The sequence below is a fragment of the Aplidium turbinatum genome, chromosome 1 (genome assembly GCF_918807975.1).
Source record: "Aplidium turbinatum chromosome 1, kaAplTurb1.1, whole genome shotgun sequence".
NCBI lineage: Eukaryota > Metazoa > Chordata > Ascidiacea > Aplousobranchia > Polyclinidae > Aplidium > Aplidium turbinatum.
In genome coordinates, this window is record NC_137472.1 from 6,722,517 (window position 1) to 6,743,349 (window position 20,833).

Sequence of the window (20,833 nt, forward strand, 5' to 3'; positions counted from 1 at the left end):
AACATTGTTTTCGATTTCGCTATTTACTCGACGAACCTCCTAAGAAACTCGAGTTGCTAAGCAATCTGTTTCCGACGGCCCTCCCTAATATATATATCAAGCTTTTCAGAGTAGAAAATTCTATACACAACTGGTTTGACAGACTTTCTAAGCGAAATTAGAGATAAGTTTGATCAGCAAACAAAAGCAACCTTGTCGAATAACTACAGAGCTGTCACTAGGAGACAAAGAAATCCGGAAGATGTTGACCCGAAACTTTCTGATGAACTTCTACATTTTCATTTGTACGTGAGATAAACACAAAACTAAGGGCTTGCCGGTACAGAAGAGCAATCTATTCACTTGTCTCATGGAGACCTTTATGAAATTATGTGCAATGAAAAATTAACACTGCCTTTCCTAATGTTGAAGCAATATTAAGACTGTTTCTAAGCTTAATGGTCACTAACTGCTCAGGAGAGAGATCTTTCTCAAGGCTCAAAAGCATCAAAAATAAACTGAGATCGACAATGTCTCAAGAAAGGTTGTTCGCACTGAGCATTCTGTGCATTGAGAGTGACAAACTAAAACTGATAAATTTTGATGAACTTTTTGCATGATTTTGCTTTGACGAAAGCTAGAAATAAAATTTGGTACCGTAGCCTAGTCTTACTCTATTTGATGGCTGTAACTATTTCTTATGTCCTCGTAAATAAACTTTACAATTATTGTAACGGTTGTTTGATCAAAGAAATTAAAATTAACAGCAAAACTGCCTTTACTAAATTTTTATTCTTTTAATTAAAAATTTGCACCCATGAATGTGGAAAATGAAAAGAATGAAGAGTTTATTGCACTCATATTTTTAATATTAAACAATGACATGTGATGTTGTTTAGAGAGAAATTCTAACCTCAAAAATAGGGGAGGGGCCTCACAAATGGAATAACCTAGGGGCTCTCATGGTCTAAATCCGGCCCTGGCTGTGTGTGTCACTGACTATACAAGAAAAGTTTTTTTTACTGCCACACAATGCACAATTTCCACACCTTTTTTAAGATCCAATGTTTTTATTTTTTTTGTTTGAAAAATCTAAATCTTTGTAAGTCGTGACATAAGATGCAATAATTGGTGGTCTTTTGATGACAATACTGGCCGAAGATTTTAATTTCTTTTCTTTGTCGGTGAGCGTCAAAATGTTTGTAAAAAAGAGGAAGCCCAAATGATTCTTTTTTTTGTCTGCGTTGGTTTTCTTCTCCAGTGCAAGTCTAGATTACCAAGTTTTCGCCAAGTCAATAATGCTTTTGGTGATTTTTTTAATAAAGCCAGAGACTATGCATTTATTGTACAAACGAGTTAAACTCTTCAAGTAATATGGTTCAATTTCATTCAATCGACGCATTCGAATGCATTCTCCATACACAATCGATTCCATACACTTGTTTGGCCTACTGTAGCACATTTGTTTGCTGTGCACTTCATGAAATTGCTCTTGTTAATTTTTTAGCTAAATCTCAAAAATGTCACTATGCATAGACAGTCATTAATTTTGGTATTTTATTGATTAGAGAGAGGTTCTTTTATTTGCATCAACAGCACATGTGGAAAAAACAATACAAGATTACAATGTGAACTAGGTTGTTTTAGGAACTAGGTTAGTTAATTGTTTTATTGTAATTTGCATGAGTAATTGTTTTAGAGCAGTGGTTCTCAACCTTTTATGAGTCATGGCCCCCCAGACTGTGGCTCTAAACAACCGTGGCCCCCTTGCGTAAAAAAAATGTATTTGTTCAAAGAACAACGAACGAAACGAAATCAATGAAAACAGCGAGTGATTAAATGATTTATACCTCACTGCGAAACTTGCGGCTGATTTTGTTTTAGCCTTTTATATTCGGCTCAGTCTTTGATACAGCAAGACGAATGTCACTGCGATGCATGATGATGGAACATGGAGTGAGAAAAAACATACGATGAAAAAACAATCGTTTACCTAGCTTTACCTATAACCTGTTGTAGTTCATTAATGAAGCCTTTTATCGTGCCTCTCCTGAGAACGCTCTGTGGCCCCCTTGGGGGCCGAGGGCCACGGTTGAGAACCCCTGTTTTAGAGCATCCATTAATTTTGTCAATTTCTTGAATGTCAAATCTACAGTGTAGAAACTTATTAGTTATTTCAGATAGTTTTTCTTAGTTCACATAAAAGTTCGGTCTTTGATCATCAACAACAGTGACACGCCGACTTTGAATTTAAAATTATTGCCAGAGAAAATGACGCGGTGCAATTACGTTTCAAAGAGGCCATATTCATCAGCAGACGAAATCCAAAAATCAACAACCGTGCCGAAAGGGAAGAACTACGTTACCTAATCTACTAACAACTGATTCAACAAAATTTCACAACAATAGCGCCTAACAGCACAGAAACTCAACAGCCGGCAGCCTCAAGCTAAACCAAAGAGCCACATGAAAGAACCACTCACTGAATTCAACACCATTCGTCATAGCACATGACTAGGGAACTGTGTTCTGAAAGCTCGTGTAATTCGATATTGCCACAACTAACTCGCAGCATCAGGCTTAAAAAGATCGTTAGAATCTACACAGTGAAGTAAGCAACGATCATGCTGCTAAAAGCGAAACTCAATCAATTGCTTATTAGTTATATTTTACTTCATTTGATAAAAAGTTATAGACTCTTTTGGTTTTCATGTTATTTAATTTTACATGTTACGTTTCTTCATTAGTAATTACGTAGTAATAGATTATATAATTTGTTTCATTGTTTCCATGGTAGCGCAACATGCAATTGTTACGTCATAATATCTAAACTTTTAACCTTTGAAGAACTTTTTATTATTATTTTGCTCTTGAAAATATCAAACTGAAGATGCTTTAAAAGCGAAATCGATATTTGATTACAAAAATGAGGCTGGTACACTGTTTGTTGTGTTGAGCAACAGGACGTGACTAATGATAAGAGAAAGTCAACCGCTTCAAGTGGACAGTTTGCTGCATAGCCGTACGAGACCAAACCATTTTGGGGGGCAGAACGTAAATTTGCCCAAATCTGCACACTTTTATAGAAATTGCCCAAATATAATGTATGCGGTGCATGGTAACATTGAAAAACTACCATAACAAGATCACCAGCTAGCTAATAGTAATCAAGATAGAACAACTGAATTCATCTTTGAAGATACCTTGCTTGTGCATTGCTCGATGCTTCTGCACTTTAGCATAGTAGGTAGGAGTAACAAACATTGCTTTACACACCATAAATAAAAAAAAAACACTTAAATATTCTGTATAAAATGTATAACCTAAGGTAGGCTACTGGTTAAAATTAGACCTAAAATAGTGCTACCATATGTCCTCTTTTAGAAGGATTTGTCCTCTTTTTTCATAAAAAATGAATTGTCCTCCGAGGACACTTGAAAATGCTCAAATGTCCTCTTTTTTGCATTGTTATCATTTTCAACAAGGTTTTGTGACCTTGGCGAAAGCTAAATAAGGCTAAGCAACGATACCAAAAAGGAAAAATATGTTTTCTGTGAGCTGTGGCAGAAGTAGGCTATCCTTGTTTAAGAAAAGTGTTTATTGACTTTGAGGTTGACAATACATTGCTTGCTGTGGACTTGGTAGATACATTTATTTCTCTTGCAAACGAAGGAAGTGTTACTCGATGACTATGTCAGATGTATTTCTATTGTTCGACTCTTGTGTCGCCTATTTGGATTAATAGACCACTAATTTCATTTTCCGAGTTCACATCCTTTGATTGGATGCTTATTGCTTATGCTGTCTTACACCAAAGAATAGGATAACTCTTTTCAGCGGTGTGTGGAAGTACAGTATCTGTCAGAGAAAAATGTTGGCATTGATGATGCTAAACTGTTCGATCTATACCAAAGCTAGTGCAAAGGCGTCTTAAACCTGATAGCTAGCTTGCATTAGCTTTGTTTAACTGATGGCACATTAGAAAATGGACAGAATAGTTCAAACATTGCATATAACTATAAATTTTTTTAATGAATTGTTAAAAATCGAGCAATTCTTCACCTGTAATAAACTATGGCTCAAAATGCAAATGTAAAACACATGTTTTCTGTGGAGAAAATCAAATGAACAGCAAAATGTTCATTGACTGAGCCTGACAAATAAATATGTTATGTTTTTTATTTGTCACTTTTGCTACATAGGCCTATAATCATCTAAGAAGATGTAAAAAATGTTTAAACTTAAAAATCCACTGGCATTTTACTTGCTTACTAAACATGTCCTCTTTTTGGGTGATGAAAATATGGTATGGTAGACCTATATAGACCAAGTGCACTGATTAATAGACCTTGAAGTTGAAAAAATGGAGCCTGTCTGCAGTTATATGATTGCAGAAATCATATCAGGAAAATCAGCAACAGGAAATATATTAGTACTTGCCAAAATGTACTCTATTGATTAATGAGAGTTACAGGCAAGAAAATATACCCACCTAATTTTCTAATATTACACCCAGCATTCTCTGAAAGGAAATTTTGAAATTGAGTATATTTGTAATTGGACAATATAAATGCACTCATGATAATATAACAAAACCCAAGTTTGCACATTTTACTTTAGATTCTAGGATGTCTCACCCTAATTAAGCACCTTTTTGAATGAAACCACGGTCTGAAAACAGAGTGCTCGGCTTGAGACTTGGCCAAGTTCAACAACAGAGCAACCCTTGCTTGATGCTTAAGGCAACGGCCTTGAGACACACAAAGAGACTGACAATCTTGCTGATGATTAATTGTATAATTTTTTAATATATTTTATAGACCGCTACACAGTACACACATAAATAATCCCCAACTGGTGGGTTGGACCTCAGACAGCATGCAAAAACATAAGGTGTGGCCATGAAATTAGTAAACATTGATCAAAAGAAATATGCACTAAAATTTACTACTTTACTGTACTGTACAGAATAACAATGCAAATCACCAGCTCGGTTTTAAGAACCACATCGTTGGTTTAAGGCTATATGTAATTATCTTTGTATTGATAATGTAAAAAAGCTAAAAGTAGCATAAACACTTCAAAATACAGTGGATCATCAAGTAATGCTTAACCTCAGCGCCTGGCAATACCAACATGAGTCTCCTACAAGTCAGCAGTTGTGAACTGAGCAAGTGACAACTGAGCAAGCGACAACTCAGCTAACAACATTTCAGCAAGAGGCTGAAGTTGGCTAATGAAGAAGCTGTGCAAGTAACAATTGAGCAAGCCAAAACTTGTCATGTCACAAGTCAGCAAATTCAGTTTCGCAAGCAATGACCAAGTAAATCCGCTGCTAGGTGAAAATCTTATTTGCTGACTTGAACAGTTGCTGAAATGCAATTGCTGAGTTGAAGCACTTGCTGAGTTGTCGCATGCTGAGTGGTACGACTACCTACCAACATTGCATAAACAATACCACATTGATACCAGGTGCAAACTTCAAATGTACCGGTATGTAGAGTTTAAACCTTGCACCAAAAAAAAAAACTCAAAATGTGTTCTATTAGCTAAACAGTAGGATTACACTAATCAGATACCAAAGGGTAACAGCAGGAGCAGAGTTCATATGCCTAGTAGGCTACACACTTGAAGTATATACTGTGGCTACATCTGTACTGCACAATAGTTTATCTAAGCACTTTTCACTGCCAATTTTACCTGCATACACACTTATGAATGAGCTTAACTAACTACCAGAGCAACTATTAAATATGGGCTTTTACATGCATATAGCTCTGTTAAAGTCAACATCAAAAAGGCAAAAATTATAACTGAAAAGGCGAATAAAATAAATATTAAGATCTACAACAAAAACATTGAAAGAGTGAAGGATTGAAAATTGAAATGGATTGAAAATTGAAATTGAAAAAACATTGAAAGCTTTGAAATAAATGAATATATTATGATTGGTTTGAGATTATATATTTCAACAGTAGCATTTTAAATGTTGGTGAAATTAACATGACACAGTTGCATAAACAAACTAAATATATTTTTTTTTTTTTTTGGGGCGCAACTGCATCATTTTAATTTGGGTAGTTTTATAAAAGTAACCAAACAAAGCTAAGCAACACCACAACATTAACATTACATTTAACAGGTATAACATTTTTTGTTAAATGTTGTGGTGTTGCTTAGCTATGTTCGTTTATGGTTGAAAAAGTAGCCTACTATAACGTCTCCACCCGAATTGTTTTATAAAAGTATTCACCAGATTTATATGAATTCATATTTTGTAAGTTAGTTGCCCAAATCAAGATGATGCATTTATGGATATTATGAAAAAAATTAAAGACTTTGTAAATTTTGATGCGGAGGCAACTGCATCATGCCAATTTGGGAAGTTTTATAAATAGACTATGATCAGATAATTTCATATTTTTTGTTGCCTAAATCTAAACGATACAGTTATGTAAATGGGAAAAATTAATGAATTTGTTCATTTTGGGGAAAGTGCCTCACGCTAATTTGGGCAGTTGCATAAATAGACTAATCAGTTTCATCAGATAATTTCATGTTTTCAGCTGCCCAAATCAATACGATGCATTTAATCAGCTATATAACAAATTTTGCGTTTTGATTTGGGCAGTTTCACAAAAGTATTAGAGACATATTTTGGTGGCTGCCCAAATTGGCATGATGCAGTTGGTTAAATGTATTTTGTACTACAGTTTGATCACCATGCAACACAATACATCAATGCGGTGTGCCAAATGAAAATTTTGCAGCACATTTCTTGTGCAAATAAGAGGCTGTACTTAGTTTGATAGGTAAAAGATATTAATTTATAGTTTTTCTTAATTCATGCAATTTTGTAGCTTTTCTTATAGCAATATTTGCCCTATTAATTGCAACATTTTGCCCGAATTTGCGACGTTTTGAAACAACAGGGGGGCGGCTTCTCCCCTGCCTCCCTGGCTCGTACGGCTATGGTTTGCTGGGTCGTTCACAAAAAAACAAAAAAGTTTTATTAGTCAAAACAACTAAAGTAGGTAGCCTAAACTTGTTATTATTTCATTTAGAATCTACGCTTATAATCTTTTCGTGCAGCATTTTCGTTTACCACTTGATGTTTTCGTCCTAACTTGGCCTATGCTTGGGGTCACTCCAAGTTTCTAGCCACTTCATGTTTGTGTTTGGCTCGGCTTCGTTTGCTCTTATAGAATTAATGTATTGATACAGAATCAAACAGCACTTATATTTTTTGCAATTATTACTTTCTGTCGAAATAGGAACAATCAAACCACAAGTTTGCAACACACACGCTTTCATTTTGAATTTGACTACAGCGCAGGTGGAACCACCCAATACCATAGTTTTTGGTTAGGCTCAACTACTGCAATTTCATTAAATTATTAGCCTACTATCTGTTGCTTAAATTGTTAGTAAATCTTTGACATGTTAAAACTCTAAGTAACTACAAAAAATTTATAGTAATGTAGCGTCAGCATGGTTGAGTGGTGAGAACGTTTGCGCGACGTTCGCAAAGAACTTCTGTTCGACACCGCTCCAGTGTTTGCGGCTGTGTCTCGGCAAAGACATTTAATGGCATGCTAAAATAAGTGTAACAGCTGACTCGACGACTAGGCTATATATCTCTTTGCTGCTTCCTGTTGTGTTGCATTTGTGATCGCAGTGAAGGCTACGTACTCTATATGTTGTCGCAATGGGGACAAAAAAAAACATGATTAGGCTAGCCTATTATTGGACCCCCATGTCAACGTTACTAGGTAGCCTATATGAAACTGGGTAGGCTAAACAAACAAACTATTGAAATCCTTTTGTGGTCAGAAAAACAATTAAAACATAGTTTTAATTTCAAAGCTAAAGTAATCACCAAACTTCTACGGAAATCCAGTTTTTATTTGATGAGTTTGAGCAAATGCAAAGTGTATAGGCCCATACGCCTTCATCAATAGGTTAAGCTGGTTAGCTTTTAAGCCCAAAAAAGCGGCCAAAACAAGTTATATGATAACAATAAATGTTTGCCGGCAGCCGATTGTTGCAAGAATAGAAAGCGATAGACAGTGGTGTTTCGTGGTGTGTAGTTCCTGCGAGCTTTACATGCGTCATATCTACGTTCTAATATGAACAGAAAAAAAAACGGAGGCCCCATAATTGCATCGGGCCTCAACGGAAAAAATTAACCTACGGCCTTGATTGAATGGCAGTCCAGCTCAATAAAACCACGGAAAATGCTTCCTCTACAGCAGTGATAGCCTACCTCAAATATAATTTTATAACCATTATCTATAATTATTGTTATTGCAAGTTTGTTTAATTTGGCTAAAATAAACGAGTTTGCTGAATGTTTTTTTAAACTTATGTCCGTTTAACAAGGCTTATTAGCCTACTCCAGTTGATTCATATTCAGTGCAATTAGGCCATGAGTGATATATTATTTTCACAAGTAGAAGCAAAATAAGGTTACAAACGGAAACCTACTTATCTTAAGCTACTTATTGTAGCAAATAAGACAATAATTCCCACTTATTATTATGAAGACACAGTAATGCAGAAAGGAATTATAAATCTATCAGAATAATAGACCAACAGAATTTTTCTTTAACACCAACACAGTAACACACTACCACCAGTTCTTTCAAGCGCCATAGCTTATGTGCAGTTACTGGAGCCCATTAATAAGTGGCTTATTACTGTATCACTTGGCCTGTTTTTCTTGTAAAAGTAACTTGAATAAACTACAACAGTCAGTTCCTTGCTTTTTTAACGTTAATGGATGCCACGTTTTCAGGAAGATTCTAATAACTGGTAAACACGTATTCACAAGCAATTTTGTCCTTGTTAATGAATCAACTAGCGTGATGTTTTCCACGACACGCTTCATTGCACAGAGCTGCGGGAAAGGTTTATTTACCAGCATTGGGGAAAGCCAACCTGTGGAAAATGTGGTAGCCTACTGGTAATTGGAAAATTATCAGGCGCAAGGAATGTGCCTCGCAGCAAGAATAGGCTAACTGTCAAGACACTATCAACAAAACGGCAATTTTAGTTTGTTGTAGCTTAGTTTGAAACGCAATACAGTACTACTGCTCATACTCTCACATCTGCTCATATCTGCTAAAATAAATGTTCTTACACGCGATCTAGAGTGATGTTATTCCTCTAATAGTATAGGTGTCCATTTCGAAACCTTCCATTGTTAACTGTGCAAACTTGTTACCATCGTTCTAATGTTTAACCCTATCTTAATACGAGCTGTTTTCGTACGCGGAAAGCACGTCACCGGCTTTCTTTTCCCCGTTGTAATTAATCGCTAATAACGGGAGCTACGAAAATCACAGAGCCAAAATATTTTATAAGATAATAGCCATGTGTAGGATTGTGCGTACAGAAATTAATTTTTTTCCAACAAATTTATTGAAATAAAGTGTTTGAGATAACAAAAAACGTCAGAAAGTCGGTTTTTATTCTGATTTCCCGAAAATAGCTTTAAAATTGACCATTCGAACGCATTGTTGTTGCTGTCATTGATGAGTCGTCTAACCGCCGAAACCGTACAGGGTTCGTCCTTGGCGCTTCAGCGCGTAAACGACATTGAGGGCGGTGACGGTATGAATAGAGTTCTCGTGATAAAAGATAGTTGACGTGAGAACAGGCAACGGAATTGTGGACGCGTATTGGTTTAGTGCAGTACTGGTTCCCAACCTTTTTGTTGTCACGGACCTCTTTAGACAAATTATTGATTCTGCGGACCCCTACCTAAATTTTGCTTGAAACTCAATTACTGTAACATAGGCCTACTATTGACTATTGTAATATGACTCCTGCGGCAAATATTAGGTTAAACAGTCGCTCAAGTAAGAAAATGAATGAATTGTTCAAGAAATGTCAGCAGTATTTGATTATTATTAAGGTGACCCAAAGTGCCAGGCCAAAACTTTTTCAACGTAAGCAAATTTAATGAGAGAAATGAAAATAAAAAGATCGCTTTTCGCTTTTTTTCCAAAATTCATCAAGGTAATCACGGACCCCAAGGGGTCCGCAGACCTCAGGTTGGGAACCACTAGTTTAGTGGATAGTGTGAGATATACTTTAATCTGAATTACAGTCGTCGTCGTCGTCGTCGTTCGTATGAAGCAGAAAGTTTGTGGTCAGCCGAATGGAAGGACTTGGAGCCAACTTTTCGTCAAGTCATCTAGTGTACGGAGGCCTGTTATTCCATTGGGAGGGGAATAGATGGGACACCCAAAGATGATGTGGTTAGCTGTTTGCTCCGTCGCACCGCACTGACAAGCAGCAGAGTCCCTTATGCCCCAGCGTGTCAAGCAAGCATTGAAGCGGCCAACTCCCGTTCTTATTCGGTTCAGTGTCACCCACTCCCTTCTCTGAAGCTTAGAACCAAGTGGGAGTGAAGAGGCAGGAGAGACATCAAATAGAACGAGGCGAGACTTTATTTTTGGCACAGTGCTCAATTCCTCGGACCAGGCATCTGACGTGCTGAAATCAGCAAGCTGGAGTTTTGCAGCATGCCTTACAGATTACAGTGAACTTTGATTACATGAATTACAGTGAAATTCGCTGAAGCTTACATGTATTTGTGCCATTGTCCCACGGACCATTTTTTTAAGAAAAAAATTCCATTGGCCATTGGCAATTGATGTCCATTATGTGAACCAATAAAATTCTCTTTGGACCACTAAAAATTCCAGGTGGATCACCAGTGGTGCAAATTGTTATATTGCAAATTGTGCAGTAGCTTACATGACCTTATAAGGGCATCTGCCCTCTCCCTCCCGCCTCTGGCGCCCCTATCGGTTCCACTGTAGATATGCTATTGTTAATGTGAAAATTGTTTGTGCCGGTATTTATTTATTTTGATTTTTTATAATTGACAATTTGAAGTTTATTTTGTTTGTTGGTACATGTACTGCCGCTTCTTATGTTTTTGCTTGCTTGTGGACACACCAAGAAGAAAGCGTTTTCAAAAGGTCCATATTTTTGGATTTGGGAAGCCCTCCTTGAAAATGTCTGGCTACGGGCCTGGGCCACAGTCCGTAGTTACTTTTAATAATGTCTTTTTAGACATTATTTAAAAAAAATGAAAAAGAGTCAAAAGTCATGTAAATTTCACTTTGTGTGGAGCTACATGTACTTGAGAGGTAACTGTTATTTATATTATTCACTTTTTGATTTATTCATATCAGTTTGTATCCTCTGTGGATCCTTCTCTTGTATTATGGGCTAAACCTATACATGTTTGCTAGTACACCCCTTCATTTTTTTTGAATTATGATAAGTTAGGCTATATAAGTTGTCTGCTTTTCCATTATAAATTAACACATCCAGATAACACATAGAGAAAGTAGTAGACAAAATTAAAACATCACGTAGGCGAGAATTGCTCAGCTTTGATCTCGAGCTGTTCTTGTTTAAGATCACAACCGAGAACGATTGCTCCCACAAATATGTTAAGCTAAACAAACTCAACGTTTGGTTTTTAAAACGTTTGCATTTTTTTTAACAACTTGCTAGTAAAAAAAAAACAGAAGGAAAAGATGTTGCTATCGCCTTCGGCACTCGACGACGCAGTGAAGCTCAATTAGCTGCATGTGAGCTGGAGCCTCATCAGGGTTCACACAGAAAGAAGTGAGCATAGCAATAAGTTCGTTTCAATTGGGGCAAATCCCGAAAGCGGTCGTTGGATTCGCTAGCAGGATGAATGCTCGACTATCACTCATTCCTATACTTATCAGGACAAGTCACAGGACAACAAATTTATTTTAATACATTTTATCATAATTTTAGAGTGTTTTTGTATGTTTTTTGGTTCGCTGATTTCAAAAATGGCGCTAAAATGTTTGTAATGTCAATGTTTCTGTCACTAATTATAATTTTATGAAAACATGATTTTAAGTTAATAGGTCCTACAAATAGCTCTTACATGCCGTAAAAATTGCGTACTTCATCTAAAAAAAACACAATAAAAATAACAGTATGGACAGGAGACCCAATCAAAAATGAATTCTGGAAAGAGCTTTTCGTTTGTATGTTGTGTCAGCCTCACATCCCAAACTCAAATGTAATTTCCCATCATGACTGTCTTCATCCCACCTCCTTTGGAAACGTTTTTCCAAATGAAATGCCTTGATGAAACCGTTCAACATGCTTCTCGCATCTCCAAAGCACATTTGTAATATGTACTGCACGCATTTGTAACCCTGCAACAATGTAATATCCTTATTGATAGATTCTCCTAGAAATTGGCGTACTTTGCCTTGTTGATGTGTTGTTGTTAGCAATAACATCTTAGACGATCATTGTAACATATTAAACAACATTGTTTTGCAGTGGTGGCAAGCAATAGCGGTCAGCGGTGAGGAAATTTGTGACGAAATCAGAAAAGTTGAGAAAAAGAAAAAAATGAGTGAAGCTAATCACGAGAAAATGAGATTAAAAACTATGACGCCGACAGAAAGGATTGCAAAAATACTTTGCCCTGTTTATATTTTTCAATTCTCGCCTCACTTTTAGCATAAAATTATTCTTTTACTCTGATATATTTTATATTGGTTCAACTATTTCTAGATTCAAGGCGTGTGGAGGTTGCTGATTGCCAATTTAACTATTTTGTTACCATGCGTGAAGCGAATCGAAAAGATTGCCCAAAAGTGCACTGTGAATAACATCGCCATAGACCAGGGCTTCTCAAACTATGGGTCGCGACCCCAAATGGGGTCGCGTAATGAAATTTTGGGGTGGGGTCTTAATAAAATAGTTTGGTTTAGTGCCGGTAGGTTGTAGTCTTGCCGTGATGTCAATTGACCGCAACCGTCGGTGTGAAATGTCGAAGGATAAAATATAACCAATCGTAACAATTGATGCATTGTTACGCTATCATTGCTGTAACGCGCTGACCAGAAGTAACCTTACCGCTCGCATTATGATTTCAAAGTAGCCTAGCAACTAGTTTCTCAAGGAATATAGACTAAAGTTTAAAGCAGTTACAAGATTAATTGACTATATGGATCAGTGGTTAGGTTCGTAGATTCATGTGGTAACAATGGAAGCACAAAGAAAACAATAGATAAAAAGCCAAAAAGAACCGAAACAAATTGAGACAAAAAAACAAACCCCGATTTAATGTCATTAACTTGGATGTCCCCATAATGGGGTCGCATAGAAATATATTTTTCAAAATGGGGTCGCAGAACAAAAAAGTTTGAGAAGCCCTGCATAGACCACTGAAAAAAGAAATTGTGGCATGAATATTTACAGCTTATGTAAATGCAATTAGAACCCATCTTATCTATAATGCAGCCACAATGGTGGAACGAAGGAAAGTAACAGCCTCTTATTTTGTGCAAATGTATTTTCATAATTTCGTTAGAGCTGATCTTTCCTTACTGCAAAAAATCAAGGCGTGGCTACCTGAAGATTAGGGTGGCTCGTTTTTAAACTTTTTTTTTAAATTCTCTCGGGGTAGTGGGGAAATGGTGCCAATGAGTGAGAAAACGCTCATGACAAAATTTGAGATTTGTAAAAAATTGTCTTCAGCCTCCTCATGGGGCCAAAAATCGAAAAATGGGGTCAAAAACGCATTTTTTTTCAAAAATATTTTTAGTTTGGGTAAATACAATATTGTTTAGATATATCTATAAATAACCTAAAAAAATTGGAGTCATTTGAACTATTTCTTCAGCTTCCTCACAGCTTCAGAAAATTTTTATTTTGCTGAAAATTTTGCATTTTTGTTTGTGGTTACAGAACTACAAACTTCGTCAGTGACGTAAATTCAAATAAAAGACGTCACTTTTTCCTACTAAATTAATCCAATTTCATTAAAAAATGACGCAACAGCTCAGGGAAGGTCTATAAAAAGAAATACAATGACGTTTTATAGCTGGCAAAATGTCTAACGCAATTATGTATCATGTAACCACCCACAAAAATGCGAAAATTTCAGCAAAATGGAAATTTTCGGAAGCTGTGAGGAAGCTGAAGGAATAGTTCAAATGACTCCAATTTTTTTTTTTAGGCTAATTAGATATATCTAAACAATACTGTATCTACCCAAACTAAATATATTTTTGAAAAAAAATGCGTTTTTGACCCTATTTTTCGATTTTTGGGCCCATGAGGAGGCTGAAGACAATTTTTTACGAATCTCAAATTTTGTCATGAGCGTTTTCTCACTCATTGGCACCATTTCCCCACTACCCCGAGAGAATTTTAAAAAAAGTTCAAAAACGAGCCACCCTACTGGAGATGTCATTTTCAATAGGTTTTGAATTTTTTTCAGTAGTTTTTGGAGATTTCATTTTCAGTAGGTTTTTGTCACATTCAGTAGGTTTTTGCAATCGTTGCTGTCTGACTGAAATTTTCAAAAAATCAGATTTTTTAATTTTATTTTCTAACCCACAACAATATGAAAGCTTTTTGTTGCTTTGAGGAAACAGTAAAAATTGAGAAAAGTAAGTAAGTGATAAACAGTCTGACCGAAGTTGTCTGGGTCAAACTGTCTTCGTTTTTCAACCCTTGTGATGTTGAAACTTAGTGTCACCGGGAAAATAAGCAAAAACATAGATTATTAAAATTTTCATTCAGACAGTTGCCAAAGTAGGAAAAATATGGAAAAGCTTTGCAGAATGTAACAAATCAGGCCGTATAAGAGAGCTGCAAAATATTCATTCGCCAAATCTGCAAAATAAATTTGTTTTGTTTTTTGCTGTAGCTTTTGCTGCATGTGCATATAATTATCCAAACCGATGTAGAAGATTCTTCAAACGTAAACATTTACCTGCATTTTACTAGCTGGGGAAAGTTGTCCTCTATTTAGGCGATGAAAATAGGGTAGGTCTACACTAGCCCAAATCTCCAAGAAATGTGGCCAGTTGTAAACAGCCACAATTTTGACCAATCACGTGTTAACCCCATCTGGCATTCGTCCCAAAGATGTTCGAAAATCACGAGACGGGAATTTTTAAGCCTGCCCTAATTAATTAATAATTAATCACGTGTAACAAATTTCCACGTTGCAAGTTGGTAGCTTTTCACCATCATTTAGCGAGTGGTGAATAGTAGATAATTAAAGCTGGTTTATGAAATCGAATCGCGCTTTAAAGGAAATTACAATCTCAATTAATGCACAATATTTTGACTAATTTTTAAATTTCAGTAAAAACGTTTTTCGCAAATATCTTCCAAACCATTGACACTAGACAATAACTGGCACCAAATTCGGCATCAGCGACCTCAAAAACATATAAAAACACTGAATAAGATAGATAAACAAAAAATGTTGTCTTGTGTTATCGTTGATTTTGCAATGATGACGTAATAATGATTCTAAGTAATGTGTACATTGACCTTAAACTACATCTACCACAATCGATTACAGTCAAATCAGGATTGGCTCATCTATTACGTAATAGAAAGCATGCGATGCAACCAAAGTTTACCTCATAAGTTTCGGCATGCCACTTTGGGTCACCTTACTATTCAAATACTGCTGAGATTTCTTGAACAATTCATTCATTTTCTTATTTGAGCAACTGTCCTGATATTTGCCGCAGGAGTCATAGCGGCAATGCAATATGACACAGTACAGTAGTTGAGTAGCATAAGTATTACAATAGTCAATAGTATGTTAATTGAGTTTCAGGCAAAATTTCGGTGGGGGTCCGCAGAATTAATAATTTGTCTAAAGGGGTCCGTGACAACAAAAAGGTTGGGAACCACTGATTTAGAGCATCCATTAATTTTGTAAATATCTTGAACGTCACATCTACAGTGTAGAAACTTATTAGTTATATTTTACTTCATTTGATATAAGTTATAGACTCTCTTGGTTTTCATGCTATTCAATTTTACATGTTACGTTTCTTCATTAGTAATGACGTAGTAATAGATTATATAATTTGTTTCATTGTTTCCATGGTGACGCAACATGCAATTGTTACGTCATAATATCTAAACTTTAAACCTTTGAAGAATTTTTTATTATAATTTTGCTCTTGACAATATCAAACTGAAAATGCTTTAAAAGCGAATCGATATTTGATTACAAAAATGAGGCTGGTACACTGTTTGTTGTGTTGAGCAACAGGACGTGACTAATGATAAGAGACAGTCAACCGCTTCAAGTGGACAGTTTCTTGGGTCGTTCACAAAAAACAGAAAAGTTTTATCAGTCAAAACAACTAAAGTAGGCAGCCTAAACTTGTTATTATTTCATTTAGAATCTACGCTTATAATCTTTCCGTGCAGCATTTTCGTTTATCACTTGACGTTTTTGTTCTAACTTGACCTATGCTTGGGGTCACTCCAAGTTTCTAGCCACTTCATGTTTGTGTTTGGTTCGGCCTCGTTTGCTCTTATAGAACTAATGTATTGACAGAATCAAACAGCATCGGTATTTGTTGCAATTATTACTTTCTGTCGAAATAGGAACAATCAAACCACAAGTTTGCAACACACACGCTTTCATTTTGAATTTGACTACAGCGCAGGTGGAACCACCCGATACCATATTTTTTGGTTAGGCTGAACAACTGTAATTTCATTAAATTATTAGCCTACTGTTGTTTAAACTTTTAGTAAACTTTTGACATTATAAAACTCTAATTAACTACAAACAACGTATAGTAATGTAGCGTCTGCATGGTTAAGTGGTGAGAACGTTTGCGCGACGTTCGCAAAGGACTTCTGTTCGACATCGCTCCAGAGTTAGCGGCTGTTTCTCGGCAAAGACAATTAATTAGGGCCACCATATGTCCTCTTTTAGGAGGATTTGTCCTCTTTTTTCATAAAAAATGAATTGTCCTCCGAGGACACTTGAAAATGCTCAAATGTCCTCTTTTTTGCATTGCTATCATTTTCAACAAGGTTTTGTGACCTTGGCGAAAGCTAAATAAGGCGAAGCAACGATACCAAAAAAGCAAAGTATGTTTTCTGTGAGCTGTGGCAGAAGTAGGCTATCCTTGTTTAAGAAAAGTGTTTATTGACTTTGAGGTTGACAATACATTGCTGACTGTGGATATGGCATATGGTGGATACATTTAATGTTTCTGTGTCAAACGAAGGCAGTGTTAGTACTCGATGACCATGTCAGATGTATTTCTATTGTTCGACTCTTCTGTTGCCTATTTGGATGAATAGACCACTAATTTCATTTTCTGAGTTTACATCCTTTGATTGGATGCTTATTGCTTATGCTGTCTTACACCAAAGAATAGGATAACACTTTTCAGCGGTGTGTGGAAGTATCTGTCAGAGAAAAATGTCGGCATTGATGATGTTAAACTGTTCGATCTATACCAAAGCTAGTGCAAAGGCGTCTTAAACCTGATAGCTAGCTTGCATTAGCTTTGTTTAAATCAGGGGTGGGGAACCTGCGGTCCGCGTGACTGTTCCATGTGGCACGCATCAAAATATGGCCTCTACAACAGCAAAATACGGCAAAATATAGCCTCTACGTCAAAATATGGCCTCTATAACAGCCAAATGTATGTGTCAATCTTATGGAGACATTTAATGCAAGATTTTTGGACATAAAGAGTGAAGAAATGGAGTTAGATATTTTTCCTCTCCTTTCAATGTGGTTGCAACTGATGTGCCTAGTAACTTCCAATATGAAATAGTAGAGCTCCAGAGTGACGGTGCGTTGAAAGCGATGTACCAAAACATTCCACTGCTCAATTTTTATCAACGCTACGTAAATGCTGATGATTTTCCACTTATGCAGAAACATGCTTTGAAATATGTGTCTCTGTTTGGAAGCACCTACCGTTGCGAGCAGTTTTTTTCCAAATTGAATCTAACAAAAAGTCGGTTTCGCTCCAGACTGACTGATAAAAACGTGGAGTTGCAGTTAAGAGTTGCAACATCTTCCGTGTCAGCAGACATCACACGACTCACCAAAAACAAAAACTTTCAGCCATCCCACTAGCTGTGAAAATGAAATAAATCATTGTCTACTTCGCTGCATTTTTTTCTCTGTAAATAAAATTTCGAAATTTTTAGTGGCCCACCTGTGTTACTTCTCATTTTATGTGGCCCGCAATACTAAAAAGGTTTCCCACCCCTGGTTTAAATGATGGCACATTAGAAAATGAACAGAATAGTTCAAATATTGCAGAACTATAGATTTTTTTAAATGAATTGTTAAAAATCGAGCAATTCTTCATTGGCAATAAGCTATGGCTCAAAATGCAATGTAAAACGCATGTTTTTTGTGGAGAAGATCAAATGAACAGCAAAATGTTCATTGACTGAGCCTGACAAATAAACATGTTACGTTTTTTATTTGTCACTTCTGCTACATAGGCCTATAATCATCTAAGAAGATGTAAAAATTGTTTAAACGAAAAAATCTACTGGCATTTTACTTGCTTACCAAACAATGCAAACATGTCCTCTTTTTGGGTGATGAAAATATGGTAGGCCTACAACCCATTAGTGCCCGGTCATTGTTCTAGTCGGAATATTTTTACAAAAAGTTTCATGTAAGGTCCTTATGGGTTGAATCGTCCCATCTCTCTGCTCTGTATCCCCTTCAAGATACTCGAAAGACTTATCTACGCCCGTGTCGAACCGATAATAGACCCTCAGCTCCCTCGGGAACAAGCCGGCTTTCGCCACGGAAGATCAACTTTAGACCAGGTCACTCTGATGACCCAAGACATCGAGGACAGCTTCTCGGCAAAAAAGAAGGCTGGCGCCGTGTTTGTCGATCTCACGGCTGCCTACGACACTGTATGGCACAGCGGCCTTACCTGCAAACTACTCCGTCTCCTTCCTGACAGGCACATGGTCCATATGATTATGGAATTTGTGCAAAACCGCAGCTTTACCCTTTCCACCGGTAGCGGCCGACGAAGTAGACTACGTCGACTCAGGAACGGCGTCCCACAGGGCTCTGTCCTGGCTCCCCTCCTCTTTAACACTTACATCTATGACCTGCCTGACACCATCTCCAGGAAGTATGCTTATGCAGACGATCTGGCTCTCCTGCATCCAGCCGGAGATTGGCAGTCAATGGAGAGGAACCTAAGCCAGGACATGTCAACTATATCAACATATCTCCAGAAATGGAAGCTACAGCTCAGCAAGGCAAAGACAGTGTCGGCGGCCTTCCACCTAAACAACAAGGAAGCAAAACGTGAGATCAACATTACCACCGATGACGAACACCTCCCCTACTGCGCCGAACCCACCTACCTCGGCGTAACCCTGGACAGGTCACTCACGTACCGACGACACGTGGAGTCACTGCGCAAAAACTATCTGTGCGCGTTGCACTTTTGAGGCGGCTGGCGGGTTCCGGTTGGGGAGCTGATGCGAAAACCCTTCGCACAGCTACCTTGGCCCTTGTCCATTCTACCGCTGAGTACTGCGCACCAGTGTGGTGCCGCAGCTCTCACACCCGCCACATTGACACCGCCATCAATGACGCACTACGCACTGTGACTGGATGCCTGCGTCCCACTCCAACGGACTGCCTTCCCATCCTTGCAGGCATCCAACCGCTGAGCTTCGCCGTAAAGGAGCCATGATTTCCCTTGCTCGTCGCGCACTGGACCCCGACCACCTCCTCCACAGTACATTCCAGCGCCTACCTGGAGGACAGCAGCGACTGAAATCAAGACGCCCATTTGTGCCCGCCGCACGACAGCTTCTGAACAACGTTGAAGATCTTGGAATAAGTGCGGCACACTGGACGAACTACACATGGAATATGGAGTGGCAAAACAACACCTCCCGACTCCGTGATTTCCTACCCGACGTCGATCCCCACCCTCCGGGAATGTCCCTCGCAAGACTTGCGTGGGTCCGGCTTAACCGCCTACGAACCGGCGTCGGTCGCTTTCGTTCAGACATGTGCAAATGGGGCCTGGCTCCCTCACCGGGATGCGAGTGTGGCGCCACAGACCAGACAGTAGATCATGTCGTCCATGACTGCCCAATCCATCAACCACCACATGGAGCGCCTGGACTGAAGGCCCTGGATGACGAGACTGTCGAGTGGCTGATGACATCATGCCCAAACATATAGTCCAGAAGAACAGCTCATACGACGAAGAAGATGGGTTGAATATAAATATTCAAAAGAAAATTTTCTGACATCTGTACCAGGAATGCAGAAAATGGTACGTCCCTCTATGGACGCTTGGGCATTCGTACGAAGGCTTGATGTAAAATAAACGAAATTAGCATTTTCCGGTAATGGAATTTTTAAAGTCTTAAAAAGCAATACCACTGCTCTAAGATGCGTTAAAAATGAATTTCTAATAAAAATGCATCGCTTTTTCATTAGATTTATTGAGAAACGAACAAACGAAACTCGATCTACACAGATAATATTACAAATTTCTTTCAGTTATGATACATTTCGAAGCAATCTGGGTGCAGTCGAACATGACACTTACGGCATCTGTAAGACGTTCATTTGTGTTTGCTGACACCTTTTTTGTCCGTCTTGATGATCAGGTGATTGCCCTGGTCCCTTCTGATCTCTTCACGGTAGTGCACGCGTCGATGGCAAGAAAGAAAATGTCTTGTTCCCATTGATCATAATTGTCATTTCTACACATGATCGGATAAAGTCAAGGAGGCTAATCTTTTCCATATCTCTCTCTCCTCCGTGATTGCCACAATTTTTTCTATAAAACCTCCAAGCTTGCACCATACTGATATTTAGAATCCAATTGTACACACCCCTGTACCAGTTGCGGTTTCTTGAGCGGATGGAATAACAAGAAGAGATTGTCCAACAGGTCCACACCTCCCATGTTGTTATTGTAGACCTTGAGTAAGTAAGGCTGATCCATGTCCAATTTCTTTATTGAAT